We start from the raw sequence: 12,218 nt of genomic DNA, 5'->3' as shown, positions 1-12,218 counted from the left end.
AGACAGTGAGAGTGAGAGAGAGAGAGTGAGAGTGAAAGAGAGAGAGAGAGAGATACAGTGAGTGTGCGGGAGAGAGAGAGAGAGAGAGAGAGACAGTGAGAGAGAGAGACAGTGAGAGTGAGAGAGAGAGAGTGAAGAGAGAGAGAGACAGTGAGGGTGAAAGAGAGAGAGAGAGAGATACAGTGAGAGTGAGAGAGAGAGACAGTGAGAGAGAGAGAGAGAGACAGTGAGAGTGAGAGAGAGAGAGAGAGAGTGAGAGTGAAAGAGAGAGAGATACAGTGAGTGTGCGGGAGAGAGAGAGAGAGAGAGAGAGAGTGAGAGAGAGAGACAGTGAGAGAGAGAGAGAGAGACAGTGAGAGTGAAAGAGAGAGAGAGACAGTGAGAGTGAAAGAGAGAGAGAGAGATACAGTGAGTGTGAGGGAGAGAGACAGAGAGAGAGAGAGAGAGAGAGAGAGAGAGAGAGAGAGAGAGAGAGAGAGAGAGAGAGAGACAGTGAGAGTGAAAGAGAGAGAGAGAGAGAGAGAGAGATACAGTGAGTGTGAGGGAGAGAGAGAGAGAGAGAGAGAGAGAGGGGGGGGGAATGTAAAATCAAAGGCACAACACTTCATTTTCTTCATTCCCAAGTAAACACTCTTGTATATCGCTATAGAGTTTTGAATTTTACGCTCAGTTAAAACATACCTGACATTCATGTAAATCTGCGTAAGTATTTCAGCAAATAATTCACATACTGCGAGTGAAGCAATGGATTTGTTGATTTTTAGTATGTTTTGATGTGGAAGGATGCTCTTATACATTGTAAAAGCCTGAACAGATATGAGATAATTTTCCATGGCCGTTCATGCAAAAGGCAGGTATCTTCATGGAACTGAATAAACACGTTTACTTTTACATATCTAAACAACATCTTTTTCTCACAGGTATAGATAACCATACAACAACAGCAAAACAAAGACAAACAAAAACAAAAAAGCAAAACAATACACACTCACAAACCGACAAAAAGTATACAGACGCATAACACATGCATGTAAGCCCAACTTTAACGTTTATATATATCTCCTTTCCGATCTTTTCCCGAGGAGTATTATACTCATACTCAGTCTATCCCCAAAACACGTTCTCTGCATAGTTCCTAGTCGTGAACAATACCATACAAATTCTCCTAATCTTTCTGGAGTCCAATACCGACATACAGACAAACAAGCTAGCTTGTGACCAAATAAAAAAAACCTACATCTTGTTATCTTATCATTTCGCAATTCAATCTCCTTCAAAATAAAGTCAAATCAACTCAAATATATGACAAACTCGACACAAACAACACATTCTACAACAGAATAAGCACTTTTGATAGAACACATTTTGACTATTTGTTTCTGATTATAAAGGTCAATTGTCGAATGCAATTAATTTGCAATTAATTTGCCTAAGCTGCGTTAGTACTCTTAACAAAAAGAAAGTCAGTATAGGTCGCTGCACGTATAGTTTGCACCCTAACACACTCAATTGATATACTTTGACTATGTTACTATCATAAAAAACAACAATCAAATTGTTCCATTGAAATTCAAAGGAGTTTCGTCCGCACTGTACTCTTTCGGAAAAGTCAGGACTTGTTTTATTTATCACCATCATAAATCTGAAAAAGTTACAGCGTCAGACAGCTGTTCTATCTGTTCTGTAGAAACGGGTGAAGCGAAAGTGATGTGTGGTCACGCAAGTGGGTGAGTTTCATCTAACATGACGTTGTGTCACGTTCCGATCGTACTTGATGACCTCTTGCCAAACTTTCGCAATTCTAGGCAGTTATATCAGGTGTGTCAATTTGGTGTGTGTATGTGTGCGTGTGTGTGTGTGTGTGTGTGTGTGTGTGTGTCTGTGTGTGCGTGTGTTTGTGTGTGTATGTATGTGTGTTTGTGTATGTGTGTGTGTGAGTGTATAAGTGTGTGTGTATGTGTGTGTGTGTGTGTGTGTGTGTCGGTGTGTGTGTGTGTGTGTGTGTTGGTAAGTGGGTGTGTTGGTAGGTGGGTGTGTTGGTAGGTGGGTGTGTTGGTAGGTGGGTGTGTTGGTAGGTGGGTGTGTTGGTAGGTGGTTTAAATGGAATAGTGACAGACGTTCTTCTCTTTTTATATTTAGTCAAGTTTTGACTAAATATTTTAACATCGAGGGGGAATCGAAACGAGGGTCGTGGTGTATGTGCGTGTGTGTGTGCGTGTGTGTGTGCGTGTGTGTGTGTGTGTGTGTGTCTGTGTGTGTTTGTAGAGCGATTCAGACTAAACTACTGGACCGATCTTTATGAAATTTGACATGAGAGTTCCTGGGTATGAAATCCCCGAACGTTTTTTTCATTTTTTTGATAAATGTCTTTGATGACGTCATATCCGGCTTTTCGTGAAAGTTGAGGCGGCACTGTCACGCCCTCATTTTTCAACCAAATTGGTTGAACTTTTGGTCAAGTAATCTTCGACAAAGCCCGAACTTCGGTATTGCATTTCAGCTTGGTGGCTTAAAAATTAATTAATGACTTTGGTCATTAAAAATCTGAAAATTGTAAAAAAAAAATAAAAATTTATAAAACGATCCAAATTTACGTTTATCTTATTCTCCATCATTTGCTGATTCCAAAAACATATAAATATGCTATATTCGGATTAAAAACAAGCTCTGAAAATTAAATATATAAAATTATTATCAAAATTAAATTGTCCAAATCAATTTAAAAACACTTTCATCTTATTCCTTGTCGGTTCCTGATTCCAAAAACATATAGATATGATATGTTTGGATTAAAAACACGCTCAGAAAGTTAAAACAAGGAGAGGTACAGAAAAGCGTGCTATCCTTCTTAGCGCAACTACTACCCCGCTCTTCTTGTCAATTTCACTGCCTTTGCCATGAGCGGTGGACTGACGATGCTACGAGTATACGGTCTTGCTGAAAAATGGCATTGCGTTCAGTTTCATTCTGTGAGTTCGACAGCTACTTGACTAAATATTGTATTTTCGCCTTACGCGACTTGTTTTCTTTTTTTTTTTGACTGCTTAATTGAGTGCTAGACTGATTGCATTATATGTTTGAGTGATTCGTCAACTGAGCGCATGAGTGGATGAGTGGAGTTGTAACTGAGAGATGCAATTATTGATTTATTGAATTATTGATTTATTCAGTGATCATCTGTTGAATTTTTAAAAAAAACTATAAAATTCTGAATTCGTATGTATCCTGATTGGTCGCAGCATGCAGGCAGAAACGCATAACTGTGAGGTTTCTCTTCCAGAGTCGTGTGCAATCTTGAAGGGATGTTTCCAGGGTTTCCTTTATTCCCCAAATGTGCATAAATTGTTATAACACTGTCAGCAATGTTCGGTAGTGATAGACTGTCCTTTGTGCCACACCTAAGACTTTTACGGAATGAAGTTTTGACCAGTGTAAAGCCAAACAAAAATATATGTTGGTTTAGGGTAACGTGACCCAAAAAGACAGGGTCGGGAGGTCGGCTTTTTTTTTTCTTTTTTCTTTTTAAAGATTTAGTCGAGTGTAAAGGAGGTTACTTCCCTTAGTCTCGGTATGGTTCACAAAATGTGCCAAAAGTTGATTTGTTTTTTTGAAATGAAAAAAAAGTTTAAGGGGCGGCGGGAAAAAATAGGGTCGATCGGGATACCCTAAACCAACATGTATTTTTGTTTGGCCTAAATGAAAGCTGTCTTTGTAACTCTAATCCAAGACTTATCTCGCCCGCAGCTTGCAAGCGAATTTTCAACCACGATTTTGAGATAAGTTCATTACTTGTATCATAAGTGTTTTGTCCTGTCTGTCCACTTAAAAGACCAGTGGGTCGACGTACTAGTAAATGTAACGTCTTGTCAATTATTCAACGTTGTGGGTTACCACAATTCTTGGTTGTTGTTATTTTTTATTTATTTATTTTTTTTTTTTAGCTCTAAGCTTGGAGTCAAAACAAATAAGGTGGGTTTTTTAATACTTGAGTTCCAATTTACGGTGAGAATGATGGCAAAGTTCTCGACGATCAGATACAATTTTCAGCGTTTTCCCAATGATCGACACCAAACCGCACCCCTTGACTTGTCAAGCGAAAGACTAATGGAGAAAGGAGAAGGAACAAGTCGCGTAAGGCGAAATTACTACATTTAGTCAAGCTGTGGAACTCATAGAATGAAACTGAACGTAGTCCGCCGCTAGTGCAAAAGGCAGTGAAAGTGACGAGCCTGTTTGGCGCGGTAGCGGTTGCGCTGTGCTTCATAGCACGCTTTACTGTACCTCTCTTCGTTTTAAGTTTGTGAGCGTGTTTTTAATCCAAACATATCATATCTATATGTTTTTGGAATCAGGAACCGACAAGGAATAAGATAAAATAGATTTTAAAACTATTTCGGAAATTTAATTTTAATCATAATTTTTATATTTTTAATTTTCAGAGCTTGTTTTTAATCCGAATATAACATATTTATATGTTTTTGGAATCAGAACATGATGAAGAAAAAAAAGAAGTAATTTTGGATCGTTTTATAAAAAAATAATTTTAATTACAATTTTCAGATTTTTAATTCCCTGTCGCGATATAACCCTTCGTGGTTGAAAACGACGTTAAACAACAAATAAAGAAAGAATGAAAGATTTTTAATGACCAAAGTCATTAATTAATTTGTTAGCCTCCATGCTGAAATGCAATACCGAAGTCCGGCCTTCGTCAAAGATTGCTTGGCCAAAATTTCAATCAATCAATCAATCAATCAATGAAAATTGAGGGTGTGACAGTGCCGCCTCAACTTTTACAAAAAGCCGGATATGACGTCATCAAAGACATTTATCGAAAAAATGAAAATAAAATGTCTGGGGATATCATACCCAGGAACTCTCATGTAAAATTTCATAAAGATCGGTCCAGTAGTTTACTCTGAATCGCTCTACACACACACACGCACAGACAGACAGACACACACACACACACACACACACACACACACACACACACACACACACACACACACACACACACACACTTACATACATACACCACGACCCTCGATTAGGTGCGGGGATATAGCTCAGTTGGTAGCTCACTGGATTTGTATTCAGTTGGCCGCTGTCAGCGTGAGTTCGATCCCAGGTTCGGCGGAAATTTATTTCAGAGTCAACTTTGTGTGCAGACTCTCTTCGGTGTCCGAACTCCCCCCCCCCCCCCCCCCCCCCCCGTGTACACTACATTGGGTGTGCACGTTAAAGATCCCACGATTGACAAAAGGGTCTTTCCTTGCAAAATTGCTTAGGCACAGTTAATAATTGTCTACCTATACCCGTGTGACTTGGAATAATAGGCCGTGAAAGGTAAATATGCGCCGAAATGGCTGCAATTACTGGCCGTATAAAATTTCATCTCACACGGCATCACTGCAGAGCGCCTAGAACTGTACCCACGGAATATGCGCGATATAAGCGTCATTGATTGATTCCCCCTCTATATTAAAACATTTAGTCAAAACTTGACTAAATGTAAAAATGAAAACTTGACAAAATGTTTTAAAAAAAATTATATAAACAACAAAGTGACTGTGGTGAGATGAACAAAGTTTAACAAAAAATATATCTGTACTCACCCATACAAGAACAGATATCTTTTGTTTTTACATTTAGTCAAGTTATGACTAAATGTTTTAACATCGAGGGGGGAGTCGAGACGACGGTCGTGGTGTATGTGTGTGTGTATGTGTGTGTGTATGTGTGTGTGTGTGTGTGTGTGTGTGTGTGTGTGTGTGTGTGTGTGTGTGTGTGTGTGTGTGTGTGTGTGTGTATGTGTGCGTGCGTGTAGAGCGATTCAGACTAAACTACTGGACCGATCTTTATGAAATTTGACATGAAAGTTCCTGGGTATGATATCCCCATACGTTTTTTTCATTTTTTTGATAAATGTCTTTGATGACGTCATATCCGGCTTTTCGTGAAAGTTGAGGCGGCACTGTCACGCCCTCATTTTTTAACTTTAAAAATGTAAAAGGATACCGTGAACATGTTGAATGGAGGCACATATGACAGAAAGGTTTACGATCGTCAAGACTACGGACATTGAGTGCAGACGGCTTGGGCTGTAAGATCATGGATGTCTACGGCTACAGATGTAGATCATTGCGTTATTTGCTTCAGAATGACCCTTCCTTTATTGTTTGTGCCTTGAGTAACACTGGGTTTCACGGTGCGAGCTGTCTGACATATTCTATTATTCCTGATCTTTTATCGTTTTACACTTTCTGCACTACCTTTTGAACCAAAGCGAGCATAATTTTTACATTTTTGTACACCATGGCGAAAACGTAAAGTTCAATCTCCGACTTTCGCAACGGTGCTTGTCACAAGCTGTCATTTTTGTTCTATTGTTTCGACTTTTACTGCTCCACGGTTCAATGTAGATTTCTAAACGAAACAGTTCTTTTTGAAGTTTTTCAGTGATCGGAAACTGTATATAAGAACCTTGAGAGTCTATCACAATCGAAACAGGATCTTGGAACTGATCGGAGTCCAGCAAAGCTCAGAGGGCACTGCGACAGTTTCTTGACACAGCCGAAGCCGTGGTTATTTTTGAAAGCTTTTGAACTGGTCTAGAAGATTCCAGAAGACAAAATGAAGGTTCTGAGTGTGGTTCTGTTGGCAGCTGTGATAGCGGTGACGCTACCAGAGGCTTGGTCAGGTGCGGTCACTTCACTCCCAGTTGCTACTTCAGGTCCAGCGGCTACGGCGACTTCGGCCTGCGGCGCTGAGGTTAACTGTCTCCAGGATGACAACTCCGGCAATTCGGTCTATTCTGCCGCATACGCACTCCAGTGTAAGTATAGTTTCTATATTGCCATTTCATATGTTACGTGGATTTCCATTGGTCAATTGGGCAAAACTGAGCTCAGTGCAAAAGTGATATCGACGACATTTCCGTCGATATCAGTTTTGATATCGACGACCTCTTTATTGCTTCCCCACTTCAAAAACAAAAACACCTAAATTTAAACACAAACAAATATTATATGAAAATGTGATGATCCCAGAATTTAGTTGAGCAAGTGACTAAAGACTTTTTGAAAGAAAAGACATTTTGAAATACCGAAAAGTACAAGAAAAGAGTGAACAAAAAGAAATAATAATCAGAGGGCGGGATATGGAACAGCCAAAACTGAGACAAATACTTTTGTAATTTCTTTACAGTAAATACAACATTTCCAGAGAATTAGCAATATATCTAACATTGACTGACTGTGTGATGATATCTTCTGCTATTGGTCTGTTTCGACAGTCCAAAATCTCGACCTCCTGTCTCGATTTGGATATCACTGTCTCAACAGACCATAGCAGAAGATATCATCACACAGTCCGTCAATAGTGGGAACTACTTACAGAAGGAAATCCCTATTCTCAGTTTAACAATGACCGCACGAGACATCGGGGCTTCAAAAACTCCGATAGTCACAGTCACACCAACTGAAGTAAACAAAGACACCTTCGAGTAATATTGTTCGATTGATGATTATGTTTTGTTTGGTCCAGTGGTCGGGTAAAAACCAACAATTACAGAGAATGTAATTATGTTCGTGTTATTACATTTACTATGTGGGTTTTTTTTGTTTTGTTTTTTTCGTTCTATCTTGTCATTAGTGTTTTATCTCACTCGCTCGTGATTGGCGTTCTTTTTTAAATTGTTATAACCGATGCTTATATCCATGTTTCATCAAGAGGAATTTAACTGACTTTCGTACACAAGATGCAGCGCGAACTGACGAGTTGGAGCCAGGGGGAAGTGATAGTTGATACAGACAAATCAGAACAAAAGTCAAAGCCTTGATTGCTCAGGTATGGCAATACCAGTCCATCAACCAACTTTTTCCTTACTGTCACAAAATGTTGAGCTACGGGGACACAGCTTTGTGCGGTGCACCAGCTAATTTACAGTATTGGCGTTAACCGGTAATTATCGGTATTTTACCGGTTGAAACGATAAATTACCGGAACAAAATTGGCTGCCGGTTTGACCTACCGGTTGGTTTTTTTTAGAACTACCGGGTGGGGTTTTTTGCTGGTAGAACAATAAAACCAGTACTGAGTTGGACTCTAAACTGGTTCCAATGACCAGCCTACCGTTTTTTTCTGGACTGTTTACATCATAAAAGTTTGCGTACCGGTTTGAAAAAATACTAGCGCCATCACTGGGCTAATAGACATAAACTGCAGAGAGAAAAAAATGATTGATATCATGAGCCGCGTGCTAGATACAGTGCAAAGTGCGAGCCGGTGTAACGCGTTCAGCTTTTCCCCGGGGTGTAACACGAAATTTTTACTCCACGAAAAATTTACTCCGGAGTAAATATTTCGTACGAAATTCTTACTCCGAGTACACTTTTCGTACGAGAAAAGAACTCCCCAAGGCACGAAAAAATTACTCCCTCCACGAAATTTTTACTCCCCATTTTTTTTTACTTCCAGTAAAAATCTCGTACGCAAAAATGGGATGCGGGCGAAGGGATAATGCCAATAAGTGATCTCGCGCACACGAATGTCGCGCTACCCTCCTTCCACCCCTTCCACCACCAAGACTAACAGGGGACAAGGGAGTAAAAATTTCGTACACCTGGCATGGGAAGTTAAATTGCTCGTGTTGGGGTGAAGTAATTTACTCGTTATTTATTCGTCAGGGGAGTAACATTTTTGAACGAAATGTTTACTCGGAACTCACCTGTCTTGGGAAGTAATTTTCTCGTGCAATGGGGGAGTGCTTTTTTCGTAAAGGGAGTAACTTTTTCATACGAAATGTTTACTCCGGAGTAAAAATCTCGTGGGAGTAATTTTCTCGTGTTACACCGGCATTCAGCTTTCTGATTCCATATAATTATACTGTACACGAAACTCAAATATTGTTTCCTGGTCAAATTAAAGAAGTAAACTTATTTAAGGAAACAGAGCTAGCCAGTTTCTTGCAAGTGAAGGAAATTGATGGTGAAATTTAATAGATGTCACCCCAAAATTCGATTTCTTAGAAAACGTGCACCAAGTGGTTATGTCCCTTGAATGAGAAGGAAAAGCATTTTAGCCAGATGAAGCATATTTCTCAGTTTTAAATTTAAGAAAATGTTGGTTGAACGAATTTGACTCCATGAATGTAAAGTACGTAAGCTCTATTATCAGTACTATGGAAGGGAGGGGGGGGGGGGCTTTTCAGTGTGAAAGTTTATACAAGATCAACCAGGCCGAATCAGAAAGCTGAATGTCGGGGGGAAACTGAACGCGTTACACCGGCAACAACAGGTGGTGCTGCTGAGCTTCCTATCAAAACACGTAGGTATGAAGCAGGGGGGAAGAGGGGGTGGAGGTGTTCCACATACACAGAGACCATTAAACAGAAAAAAATTGACTGATTTCAGATTGCCAAACACAGTGCAGAGCGCGAGGGTACAACAAATCCTACATCAGCAACGGATGGTGCTACTGTCAATACCAACAGACGAACTGGTCGTGGGGCAGAGGATGGGGCTGGGGCAGGGGCTGGGGCGACGATGATGATTAGACTACATCACATGTGAGTTGGAGTAGAGTGGACCCCCATTCTTTGTTTAAGATCTCACGTTTTCAGGCACATCCCCCATCCACCCGCACCCCCCCCCCCCCCACCCCTCTCTCTCTCTCTCTCTCTCCCTCCTGCCCCTCTTTTTTCTCTCTAAAGCCTACCATTAATTTGGCGAAGTCGAGTAGGCCTACGTGAAGTATACTTCGGGGTGCTTGCTGCACGTCGCTTTAGCACTGAGTGTTTTAGTAACAGGACTTCGCGCAGTCTTCGCAAGTCAACTTCGGGCTCAATGAAAGACGGCCTTAAACCCTAGTTTGCCAGGTTTTGTGTTTCAAACGTACATTTTACCTCCATGTTTTTAAGACCTACTTATCTCAGATTCTTTTGCGATCTTAAGGAGAGGGTGACGCTGTAATACCGTAGCTCTGTTGGGTTGAATGGTTGTCTCGTGGGTTGCTTTACTGGTAGGTTGTTATTTCAACTCCAAGTTTGTCGTAGCTCTGTTGGGTTGAATGGTTGTCTCGTGGGTTGGTTTACTGGTAGGTTGTCGGTTCAACTGTAAGGTTGTCGTAGCTCTGTTGGGTTGAATGGTTGTCTCGTGGGTTGGTTTACTGGTAGGTTGTCGGTTCAACTGTAAGGTTGTCGTAGCTCTGTTGGGTTGAATGGTTGTCTCGTGGGTTGCTTTACTGGTAGGTTGTCGGTTCAACTGTAAGGTTGTCGTAGCTCTGTTGGGTTGAATGGTTGTCTCGTGGGTTGGTTTACTGGTAGGTTGTCGGTTCAACTGTAAGGTTGTCGTAGCTCTGTTGGGTTGAATGGTTGTCTCGTGGGTTGCTTTACTGGTAGGTTGTCGGTTCAACTGTAAGGTTGTCGTAGCTCTGTTGGGTTGAATGGTTGTCTCGTGGGTTGCTTTACTGGTAGGTTGTCGGTTCAACTGTAAGGTTGTCGTAGCTCTGTTGGGTTGAATGGTTGTCTCGTGGGTTGGTTTACTGGTATGTTGTCGGTTCAACTGTAAGGTTGTCGTAGCTCTGTTGGGTTGAATGGTTGTCTCGTGGGTTGGTTTACTGGTAGGTTGTCAGTTCAACTGTAAGGTTGTCAGAGGGACTTACTGATAGGCGCCTGCTTTCTTCGGCATTCTTCTGCGTGTACACGTTTACTGCAAAATATCTTGACGAGTCCGAGCAGTGATAAATCCCTCTCTATCTTCCCGCCTGCCTGCTGAAGTTGCCTGTCTGTGTGTCTGTCTGTATGCTGTCCGTGTATACGTCATTCGTTTGTGAAGAATAGTGCACTGATACACTATACTGGGATCCCGTCTTGTCTTTTCCTTGATAGTCTAATATATGCAAACGTGTCATTGAGTATGGTTACTGATAATAATATATGATATAATATATATAATAATATATATGATATACGATATACATAATACCTTAACTATGTAGAAGGGACGTTTATTGAGTCATGCCGTCGACTGAACCATGCCTTCAAAGACCGGCATAGTTAAAACAATGTTGTGTTTTTCCCCCAGGTCTGGGAACGCGTGCTGAAGGAGGGGAGAAAACTCTGCCCGCTGAGACGCTTCAATTCAAAACGTATTCTGACCGCAAAATAGCCGTTTTCGATTTTAAATCTTTCCCTGTTTTTCCTTACTTCGTTTCTCTCTGACATTTTGTGTGTGTATCTTTTCTTGGTTTTTTTTAATCTTCTGAACAGTCACCTTGAAAGGTTTCGCTGTACCATGTATAGATGTTAGTTCTCTCACCCCCCCTCCACCCCCGACCCTCCCACCCTCCTTCTTTTCTGTATGCTTTCTAACTACATGACCGTGTGCAGAGGTTCTCACATACAACGCCCTTAAATAAATATTGAGCAAGTTACATTAAGGCTTGTCTTTTAATTTGTTTGTGTGTTTATGTTTGCGTGTGTGTGTGTGTGTGTGTGTGCGCGTGTGTGTGTGTGTGTGTGTGTGTGTGTGTGTGTGCGCGTGTGTGTGTGTGTGTGTGTGTGTGTGTATGTGTATGTGTGTGCCTAATAGTTGGAAAGGGCAAACAAACAAACAAACAAACAGGCAAACAAACCGACCAACTAACACAACAGACAAACAACCATCCTATGAAATTGGATTCGGTCGTGCTACACGTTGGTAAGTTCCACTGATCGTATTTCTAGATCGTGTCCTTTATGATAATTCGGACCCACAGTGGTTATCACACGTGCATCAAATGCGATTAGGTGTTTGTAGGAGATATACAATGTATGTTAAACTGATTGCCCCCATCGAGTTGAACAAAATAGGACAGGATGCTGACTTGATTTGCATGACCGACTATCAGTAATTGAGATTCAAAAGTGCGTCTGTACGCAGTGGGGGTAGATGGGGAGTGGGTGGGGCTTGTGTGGGGGGTGGGGGGGGTGGGGGGGGGTAGACTATGTGTGTGTGTGTGTGTGTGTGTGTGTGTGTGTGTGTGTGTGTGTGTGTGTGTGTGTGTGTGTGTGTGTGTACGTAAGACTGTCAGGTGGTCTGTCTGTGTATGTGTTTGTACGTGCGTGGTTCATGGTGTTATTGCACGATAACAGCATAAGGCGTGACACGGAACCTTTGTTGACGTTCAAATAATTAATGAGTGTACATGTCTGTATGTTTTATGTGGGGGGGGGG

General features: G+C 41.2%; 1 long non-coding RNA gene across 1 annotated transcript; it reads left to right on the top strand.

Moving 5' to 3' along the window:
* The first annotated feature begins 6,497 nt into the window (after window positions 1-6,497).
* LOC138953891 (uncharacterized) lies at window positions 6,498-11,436 on the top strand. The gene is made up of 3 exons (XR_011451636.1): window positions 6,498-6,838; window positions 9,417-9,571; window positions 11,088-11,436. It is a non-coding gene; the product is annotated as an uncharacterized lncRNA (long non-coding RNA).
* The last annotated feature ends 782 nt before the right edge of the window (window positions 11,437-12,218 follow it).

The sequence above is a fragment of the Littorina saxatilis genome, linkage group LG17 (assembly GCF_037325665.1).
Source record: "Littorina saxatilis isolate snail1 linkage group LG17, US_GU_Lsax_2.0, whole genome shotgun sequence".
NCBI lineage: Eukaryota > Metazoa > Mollusca > Gastropoda > Littorinimorpha > Littorinidae > Littorina > Littorina saxatilis.
The sequence above is the reverse complement of the archived record's forward strand: the minus strand, read 5'-3'. Positions and strand labels throughout refer to the sequence as shown.